Here is a 10,271-nt window from a genome sequence, read left to right as displayed (position 1 = left end):
TCTCTGTATGTCATGTGCGATAGGCTTCAAGATGGGGAGGGTTAAGGTCCGCATGGACATAGGCACATCCACCTCAAACAATTCTAGGGGCAAGACAGGGATATCGACCACAATGACACTGAGATCAAGGATTACAGGGGGAGAACTGAGAGTTATTGGAGGGAGTGAAGCCTGAACATTATGCTCCCCCAGGACAATGAGACGGATTTCCACAGTCACACAGGGAGTGTCGAAGCTGGTCTGGTAATAAAGCTTCAGCATCACCATCTTGCAATCTGATGCTATGGCGCAGTGGAAAATGAAATTATGAAACCACTCTGGTAGGGAGGGCTCTTAGGGCTTCTGGAATTAGTGGATCACTGCACTGGTGGGTCGACTTAAGGGGCACCCAACTGATACCTGTATTCCCCAAATGAGGAGGAATGCACAGCTGAGGCATGTTAGGAACGTTTTAATCACAATTGATGCAATCAGGAGCCTTGAAGCTCATGCATGTGAGAATAATTCCGATTTGTGCCACTAATAGGTCCCCTTGCAATAGCCCCTTGTCCCAAGTATAGAAATACCCCGGTGCAACAATAAATTCAAAACCAAACTTACCTGGCAGGGGAGAAACAATGAGCATGAAGGTTGTGCTCCCAGAATGAGACTATCCCATTGCACTCCGGGTGTGCTGACGCCTGCGAAGTCCCCAAATGCGGGATACTCGACTGCAAAATTTGTGGTAGTGGGGGACTGCGTTTGCGCTTTCCCCTGAAAACAAAATCTAAAACCGAGTGGGCTACAGGACAAGCTGCAGAAGGCCATTGGATACTGCACCTCTGAACCCTGCAGCTGATAGGTTCAGAGATGTGAAACCCCAGCCCTGCCTAAAATAATCTAATTCCCTCACTGGGCATTTGTCCTTGTGTTTATTCGAAAGGATGTAGTCGTAGAGTGCACTGGATGAGGATTCCAGTGCCTGGGATAAAAGCAGGACATCCAAGTGCCTGTCCAAAGCAATCTCATAGCGTTAGGCCTTGGAAAAGGGAGTTGGGGGGAAGCACCTCCTGTATTCCTGAAAACTCATTGCACTGCCAAGAAATTTCATGGCGATCAGGTGTCCTGACTGGAACTAAACCCTTGAAACCACAGTCACTCAGTAGTCAGCGACTCGAGGGGGAGTTTTGGAGGCTGATGTTCACTTATGTTTTTCTTCAATGTCACAGCAGAGAGGGGAATTGAGGAAGATGAATGGTGCATTTAATCTTGCCTTCATCCTTGCATGCAGGCAGGAGGAAAGGCAGAGAAGAGTCCGACATCGGCGCCAGGCTCAGCAAAGGGAGGTGATGAGCAAGGGCAGTAGGGCCCCCTCCAGAACCAGAGAATGAAGCTCACAGATCTGTTGAGCGTAGGCAGCCTGCAAGACCAAGGGTGTACAGAAGGCGCATGTCATTCCTCCAGGTGAGTGAGGATCAGTGTCGTCAATGCCTCTGCATGTCCAGGGATCTGGTGTGTAACATCTGCCACATTCTCTAGGGGTTGTTGCCGCGGGGACTGGGAGGACATCTATTGCCAGTGGCTCTCAAAGTTGCCACAGCTCTTACCTACTACACCAGTGGCTCCTTGCAGGGCTCCACTGTGGACTTATGCAGCATCCCTTGAGCTTCCACTCAGAGGTGCATCCAGGAGGTTACATGTGCCCTCTTTGCCTAGGCGCATAATTATGTGCACCTTGCTAGAGATCAAGATAGCCAGCCAGCAAAAGCACTGGGATTTGCTGCTGCTTCTGGATTCCCCCAGGTCAGGGTGCCATCGACTGCACGCATGTGGCTTCAAGAGCCTCCTGGCAAGAGCCAATGAAATACACCAACAGAAAAGGGTTCCATTTGCTCAATGTGCAGTTGGTCTGTGACCACATCATGCAGGTATGCGCAAGATACTCAGGAAGGTGCAACAACTCCTACAGCTTGAGTAAATCACAGATTCCGGACATCTTTGAGGGACCACACCACATCCAGGGTTGGCTCCTGGTGAAAAAGGCTACCCAAAAAGGACATGGCCAATGATGCCTGCCCAACAGCCTCAAACTCCTGCTAAGGGAAGGTACAACAATACTCATTCTGCCACGAACATTGGTAGATCAGGTGGCACACTCTGGTACAGTCACAGGTCATCGTGATTTGCACCCTGCACAACCTGGCACTGCAAAGGGGGGAGGACTTGGCAGATGATGAGATGGAAGGGCTGCATGTCTCCTTCAAAGATGAGGCCATCGAGAGGTTGAGGGTGAGGAGGGCAAGGAAGCTGAGGATGCAGGGGAGGAGGCTATAGCACGGGCCAGACAAGGCAAACATGCAGGTGAGGTGCTAATAGCCATCAGATTCCAGGAGGATGATCACAAGGTGCAGTGATTATGCTCGCGGGTAACTGGCCACTATGTCGAACCCACATTACCACCTGCATTGCTATCCTTCTCATTTCAACCATCCACTTCAATCTGAGAATGAGTAGTTACACATTTGGGTCACCATGTCCTCATCCTCTGAAGGGCGATGAACCCTCGGAGCATGCTGCCTTGCTGAAATGTGGCATTAACTGCAGGAGGGCATCTCGGCATTAGACATCAGATGGTGCATCTTCTTCTCTCCAGCATCCTAGTCGCTATGGCAGACTACAAGAGGCAGGAGCTGGAATACAATCCTCAGTGCGCTCATGGCTGTATGCCTTCAGTCTGACAAGGTGCCTCAGGGGGAACAATCTCCAGCTATGGGACAACATCTTCTGCGTGACTTTGACGGTGAAGATGTGAGGCGAGTTTTGGGCTAAGCCAGCCGAGGCCGTTTGGCAAGTGCTCATGTCTGTTAATCATATTGAGTCCTCAGCGTTACTTCAATCCTCATAACATTGACATCCAGCACCCTCAGAGAGGGATGAGGGGCTGCAGTCAGTCTGACCTTTCACTGGGCATGGAGGACCTCATGAGGACCATCTTCACATACTTGCCTGCCACACAGGAACATGCCTCCTCTTTAACACAGCCATTTCCCCCTGATGGCCAACAATAGCCCCAGCGATTCGGACAATGCAAATAGACCATGGAGTCCCCAAGGTTCAGTATAGTTGATAATAAAGAGCACACATCTGCTGCATTCCATCCTCGCTCCGAGCTCATTTCTGCCCTCAGCATTGTATTCCCATCAGCTCGCATATGCACATCGAGATCAGGCTCAACTGTTCAAATGATGCCAACACATCACCATCTGAAATTAACATAACAGAGCTTGCCGAGGGTTTAGGTGAGAGGATGCATAGCAGAAATATGGCACAGCGCTGCACCCCTAAATGTCCATAATAACCTTTTTTTAATTATGCATTCCTGGGATGTGGGTGTCTCTGGCTAGGCCAGCATTTATTACCCATCCCTAACTGCCCTTGAGAAGGTGGTGGTGAGCTGTCTTCTTGAACGTCTGCAGCCCATGTGGTGTCAGTACACCCACAGTGCTGTTAGGGAGGGAGTTCCAGGATTTTGACCCAGCCACAGTGAAGACCTTGTGAGTGCAATGCAGACAGCTCCAAAGCTGCTAACAGTAAATGCCATAGCGTTGAGCACCAGGACAAAAATTTGTCGTCAAGGACCAGAGTTCAGGAAGGCTGCAGTGGGAAGGTGCGCACTATTATTGGGGAGTTGTGAAAATTTTCAGTCAGAGAGTCGATAATGATGAAGGCAGACATGAGCACGCAGAAGTTCAGAATGTGGGCTGAGAAAATGAACATCCTCACAGCTGACGGAGAGTTCATGGAGATCGAGGAAAGATTCCCCGCCTGCGCCAGTATCTACAACTCTCCTTCGATACAGTGCCTTAACCTTTCCACAATGCAGATGAGTTGGGGGCAATGTGAGCTTCCATCTTACACAGCCAGAAATGAACATCGCTTGAACCTGCAAGGCATATCTAAGAGGTGCCTTGCACAAACCCACTTTATGTTGAGGGTGATACTTCACTGATGTCGGGAATGAGCTGAGAACTGACACTCACTGTTATGAGATGACTGCACACAACATCATCTTGAAGCACATGTTGCGACATCTGTGATAAGTCGGGGGAGGGAACATGGTGTGAGACCACACAGCTCAGCACATAGAGGAGGCATAAACAAAATGAGATGTGGAATGGATGCAATTCTATTTACATTGTGGAAATTATGTACATCTGGTGAACGCCTGTGCCACTGTTGTTCTCTGAGCATTTCTTGATCTTCCTAGTCCTATCATTATTTCTTGGTACATCCCCAACACCAATAGTGGAGGTGGAGGCAGCCTGCTGACCCCTACACCCTGTTGCCTGTGATGACTTTGGCTGGTATCCTCTGGAGGGCAAGACCTGGAGGTGGGGCAGGTGCACCCTCCTCAGCCTGTGGAGCTGCAGCTGATGGGGGTTACAGGCAGAGGGGATTGGGATCAGCTGGACACTTCCAGAGTCACCTGGATGACCCTGGGTGTCCAACTGCTGGTCCTTGTCCATATGGGTGCCCAAGGGCCCCTGGCTGACTCCTTGAGGAGAGGAGGCACCCGGAATGAGATTGAGGTGCCCTGGCCCCCTCTCGCGTAGCTCCTGCTGGATGCCACCAATACCTACAGAGGTGGAGTGTAGCTCCTGCAACAGCACAGGTGCTCTGTCCTGGAGCAAGTTTTCCTACCAGTGTTGACCACGGTGCACTGGCAAGCCAGCGCAATGACCTCAGATTGAATGTGGATGGGCTCCAGTGTCGTTTGCAATCTGTGGAATGCATCTGACAGCCCTGCCTGATATTCCCAAGTCTGTTGCTGCTGCTCCAACATCTGCATTAAGACCAAGTCCACAGGCTTGTTATCTGACTGGGACTCAGCAGAATCCTTGCCTCCAGCAGTCGTCCGAGTGTTGGTGACCTTGGGTTGGCCTGCCTCCGTCTGCTGTGGACCAGAATCTGTGCTGTGCTCACCAGATTGCAACGCCGAGCCTGCTCTAGATCTACCATGGTGTGTGTCTCTGTGCTGGTGGAGGGTGTGGGTGAGCGCTGTGATGGATCTTCCTACAGCATGTTGCCTGGATCTTCAGCTGAAGTATATTTGGGGCTGGATATGAGGGGCTGGCTCCCCATGTCCCTGGGGTGTTTGGCTGTGGTGCCTATGAAAGGGAGTAGAGATAATTAGTGTGTGGCAGCAGACTCCAAAACATAACAATGCATCCACAGTGTCACCGTCTGAAGGAGCAGCTATGCAGGGTCCTCACCTGGTCCTGCGCTGCCATCCTCACCATTGCCACAGGCACGGTCCCGGTCCTCTCCGGCCAGCTCAACAGCAGGCTCCTCATAGGGAGTGAGGGCCTTGTGCTCAGACATCCCACCACCCGTCTGGGATATCTCCTTCTTATTGTGAACGAGCTTGTCCTGCATAAAGACAGATGGAGAGAGTGTGGGCAGGAAGCATGCTGAAGCGGATGATAAGGATGCCTGGCTTGTGTGTGTGTTGAGTGGAGCAGTGCATGGGATGAGGACATGAGCTGCACAGGGTATGAGCTCAGGTGGCGATGTCAAGGTGTGTGTGAGAAAGTGAGTGGTGATGTCCCTTGAGCTGGCAGTGTGGAGAGTCATCCTGCGAATGTCTGCTGGGCTTGTGAGGGTATTAGTTGAGAGTGATGAGATGGTTAATTCACCCTGGCGGAATGGATGAGATCGTTCATCCTTTTCCTGCACTGGATGGCTGATCTCTTATGGGCTGAGTTGGAGTTCACTGCCCTGGCCACCTCCTCCCAAGCTGCAGTTGTGGGTTTTTCGATCCCCTTTTGCCATCACGGGGGTAGGACTCCTCCTGTCGATCCTCAACAGCGTCAAGAAAGCGACCCAGCAATGTGTCGCTGAACTTGGGGGCCGCAGTTTTCTTCCCTTTGGGGGCCATCTCTCCGTTGCAGCAGTCCTGGGCTGCAGACATGGAGAAGGCTGTGCACAGATGCAGTTTAAATACTGCGCCTGCTGCGATGATCCGCTTCAGGCACGGCAGGGCAGGCGAATCATAGGCTGCCTGCCCGCAATACGACATGTTTCCTGTTAATGCATATTTAATGAGGCGAGGGGCATACAATTGGGCATGAAAACCCATCACTGCAGCTGGCACAACACCACTTTTCCCACCTGCCACCACAGAGCAGAAACCCCCACCCATTGTATGTTATAATTTGCAGTGGCAAGTTACCCACGTACACTAAGAAAGTTATCATGCATGAACAGAAAACTCTTCATTCTAGTTAGTCTCACTTTCGTCTGTCTCTCTACATGCATTGCCCACATGGGGCAGAATGTTCTGAACCCGCCAGCAGTGGGAATCGTGGCGGCCGGGGCACTTAATTTGGCGTGATTGAGAAGTCATTTTCCCACTGCTGGAAAATTAGTTTGGAATTTTGCCCTCCTGACTTCGATGGCTGGTTAAAGGTAGGTTGAGTTTCCTAACAAACAATGTTGGGAGCACCATTGGCATTCATTAACATTTCACACATGCTATTTAAAAGGCCACCTCACCAGAATTAAGTTCGTCCTCTAAATTAAGTTCCCCACCAGCGAGAATTTAGAACATTCAGTTTTCTGACTGTCTATAAGTGGCGTGTACCTGGCGAGCTTCACCTCTTCCATGGCTTTGGGGCCTGTTGCTTTTGCCTTCTTGGGGACCTCGCATAACTTCACTCGAGTGACAGTAGGAAACGTTGCACCAGGGCTGGAAGTGGGAGCAGGTGAAGGCTGGAAGCGGTGGGAGGATGGGGTGGTAGGGTCAAAGGGCGGAGCGAAGGCTAGACAGAGGAAAGTGGGAGGGGGTGGGGGAGACTGTCTTCGATGGTGGGGTAAGTGGTGTCGACCGTGGTGCCCTGCGGGGGGAGGTGAACACAGGGTATTGGTGATAGGAAAGAACATTCAGAGTCAGAAGGGGGAGTGGGATGCAGTAGGGTGGTTGGTCCAGAGTGAGTGTCTGGTAGGTGAAGGTCTGAATGGGGGTGGTGGGGGGCGGGGTCATGGAGGGGGATGAGACAAGTGACTTGGATAATGGGAGGGGGCAGGTTAAAGGTGGGCATGGGGGCAGTCACAGATGTCGGCTCTGATGTGAGAGAAGGCATGTAGAGGTGAATCATGATATGGTCCAGGGTAACGGGGGAGGTTCAAAGGTGACCCAGGGGAGAGGAATGGTGGAGAGGTGATATTAGATGGATCTGGGGTGATGGGAGGGGGTTGGTAGGTGACAGGGGAAGGGTAGAAAGTAGTGGAGTGAGTTTCAAAGGTGATGCACACCACTTTTCCAGTCTGACCTTGATCACGCAGTCAGTCAGTGGAGCTCCCTCGAAGTGGGAGGAGGGGCTTTTCGGGTGGGTGGAGTTCAAGGTCAGCATGTAGCAGACTAAAGGGATACCCCAATAATTATGAGGCAATTGGATGTCAGAACTGCTCAGTTGTGTCCTCCTCTCTATGTTGAAGCCTGCATTGCAGCAGGTTTGTTCCAGACTCATGGGTCTCAGAACATCGAGGTCCCAAGCAAGGTGTGGAGCCGCAGTTCTTTCTGTGCCATTTGCCTTTGGCTGCAGTCAGAGGTAGGGATGAAGGAAGAGAGGGAGGTTGGTGCCTCCAACGGGCATGGCTGGTGGGGGGCAGCCAACTCGCAACTCCAAACACCCATTCTCTCGGGTGAATGCTTTTGACTGACAAGGGATCCTGCAGTTTGTCTTTCTATGCTGCTAAGGTAATGGTCTCTCTCTAGAGTCTCGAGGGTGATGGAGACAAGCAGAACAGTGTCAGAGGCAGGCTTCTTGCACATGGCTCTCATTACCCTGGCCACAGAACAATGTCTCCATACGCAATCATGAATGAATGGGAGGAACACCCATCTCTGGTCCTCCAGAATGTCCTTTACCTGGAAGGGGTGGGGTGGGGATGACATGTCTAGATGGAGGCCACTGGCCTGCTGGCTTTGAAATGGTGGGAAGCCTGTAAAGGACATGCTCACTAAATGTATTACTTCAATTCGTTCACACATGCGCTGAAGTGTCAATGATGCAAGCGGCAGGCAACCCCGCCTTGGCAATGGCTCTCATCCAGGTGAGGAGAAGAAGGGCCCAGCGCAGGTTGGCACAGGGCGAGGAGGAGCAAGGACCTGAGCAGCAAGAGGCAGTGGGGCCTTTAGAAGGTCAAGAGGCTGGTTAACATGGACCACTGCAATGGTGAGCTTCAGCCCGACCATGGGTATATCGCCGACGGCGCTCTTATCTAGAGATGGATGACAGGGAATGCCAGAGGCATTCTCAACTCATATGTCCCGGGATGTGTTTGCTCACATCTGCCAGTTTCTCCAGTACAAGCTGCGGCCACAAGGATCCTGGAGGAGGAATGCGGAGCTCCTGGCCTGCACTGAATGAATGGCTATTCAGGCACCTTTTAAATATGGTTCCAGGGCCTTCGACCTCATGAGGTGACAGCGGCGCAGGTGACTTCCTGCCCGCCCCACCATGAGATTCGCCAATCTCCTCGCGGGTGCATAATTAATGAGCTGACCAATGGAAGATCACGCCTGTTCAGCCATCTCACCACCCAGCAGGAATCACATCGACTTTCCCGCCCACCACTGGACTTCTCCAGAATGGAAAATTCCAACCATAACCTTTAGGGGGTTCAGGTCTTCTAATGGTAAGCGTACAGGTTGTTGTTGGTTATTGGTCCGGTGTCTGCTGGTTTGTGGGGTAACATTGTTTCTCCAGGGAATGTTGTTGCCGTGGCGAGTGTTGCTGCTGATCCATTGCATTTGTTGGGGAGCAGTTGACCTCTGGGACTGATGGTCATTCCTTGTTTAGTTGGTGAAATCAACTCTTCCTCAGCAGCTGTCTGCTGTGAAGGAGCAGCTACTCCGGTTGCACACAAGTGTCTGAGGTTGTGACAATATATCTGGTCGTTCACTTTCACCATGCACGATCAAGGTGACAACCGCTTTGCCAGGTTCCAAGTTGCCAAGTGGGCTGCCTTTTGTTGAGTGTGAATTTTTGACTCAGACTGGCTCTCCAACTCTCAGCTCTGGAAATGATTTGGCAGTTTTAACAGAGTGAAATTTGGCTTTCTGTCCTTTCACTTTGGCTTTGTTATGCATTCCTGTTACTACTTCTGGCTTCAGTCATTTTTTAGCGATTGGAAGAGTAGTTTGGGTGCACTGTGGCATTAGTCACATTAGTCACTGGACTTTACCACATTCCATTCCTTCAGTAAGTGTAATTCTCCACTCCAGGGTTGTCTTGTACATATCTGTGCATATCCACAGGTCCTTGAAGGTGGCGGGAGAAGTGGACAAGGTGGTCAAGAAAGTATATGGAATGCTTTCCTTTATTGGACGAGGTATTGAATACAAAAGCAGGAATGCAATGATGGAACTGTATAAAATGCTGGCTAGGCCACAGCTCGAATTTTATGTACAGTTCTGGTCACCACATTACAGGATGGATATAATGGCTCTGGAGAGAGAACAGAGGAGATTTACAAGAATGTTGCCAGGGCTTGAAAATTGTAGCTATGAGGAGAGATTGGATAGGCTAGAGTTGTTTTCCTTAGAACTGAAGAGGCTAAGGGGTGACCTAATTGAGGTGTACAACATTATAATGGGCCTAGATAGGGTAGACAGGAAAGACTTGTTTCCTGTCTGAGGGGTCAATTACCAGGGGCATAGAATTAAGATGATTGGTAGAAGGGTTAGAAGGGGCATGAGCAAAAACTTTTTCACCCAGAGGATGGTGGGTGTCTGGAATTCACTGCCTAAGTTGGTGGTTGAGGCTGAAATGCTCAACTCATTTAAAAGGTACCTGGATCTGCATCTGAAGTCTTGTAACCTGCAAGGCTACGGGCTAGGTGCTGGGATTAAAATGAGCGGCTAGTTTCTTTTTACTCTTTTTGGCTAGTGCAGGCACAATGGGCTGAATGATCTCTTTTTGAGCTGTACTTTTCAATGGTTCTACAGTTCTATCTACTCAATTTTTTAAAGATCCCTCTGGCAATTTTCACCACTGCCTCAGCCTTTCCATTTGACAGGGATGGTTTGGAGATGATTTGTGGCACTGAATTTCCCAGTCATCCCTAAAGTGCATGAATTCTCCAATCGTGAGCTGAGGGTCATCGTCGCTCACCACAATGTCAGGAATGCCATGATGACTAAAGTTTGTTTTCAGGTATTCTAAGATCTCACTGGTAGTCACTGAGGTCAGCTGGTCTAACACCAAGTAGTCTGAATGGTAGCCAAT

The 10,271-nt window shown here is 50.5% G+C and overlaps 1 non-coding gene across 1 annotated transcript; it reads left to right on the top strand.

Moving 5' to 3' along the window:
* The first annotated feature begins 592 nt into the window (after positions 1 to 592).
* On the top strand, positions 593 to 756 carry LOC144696167 (U1 spliceosomal RNA). The gene has a single exon (XR_013580084.1). It is a non-coding gene; the product is annotated as a U1 spliceosomal RNA (small nuclear RNA).
* The last annotated feature ends 9,515 nt before the right edge of the window (positions 757 to 10,271 follow it).

This window comes from Cetorhinus maximus, chromosome 21 (assembly GCF_964194155.1).
Source record: "Cetorhinus maximus chromosome 21, sCetMax3.hap1.1, whole genome shotgun sequence".
Classification (NCBI taxonomy): Eukaryota; Metazoa; Chordata; class Chondrichthyes; order Lamniformes; family Cetorhinidae; genus Cetorhinus; species Cetorhinus maximus.
Note: the sequence above shows the minus strand (reverse complement) of the source record. Positions and strands in the feature narration are given on the sequence as shown.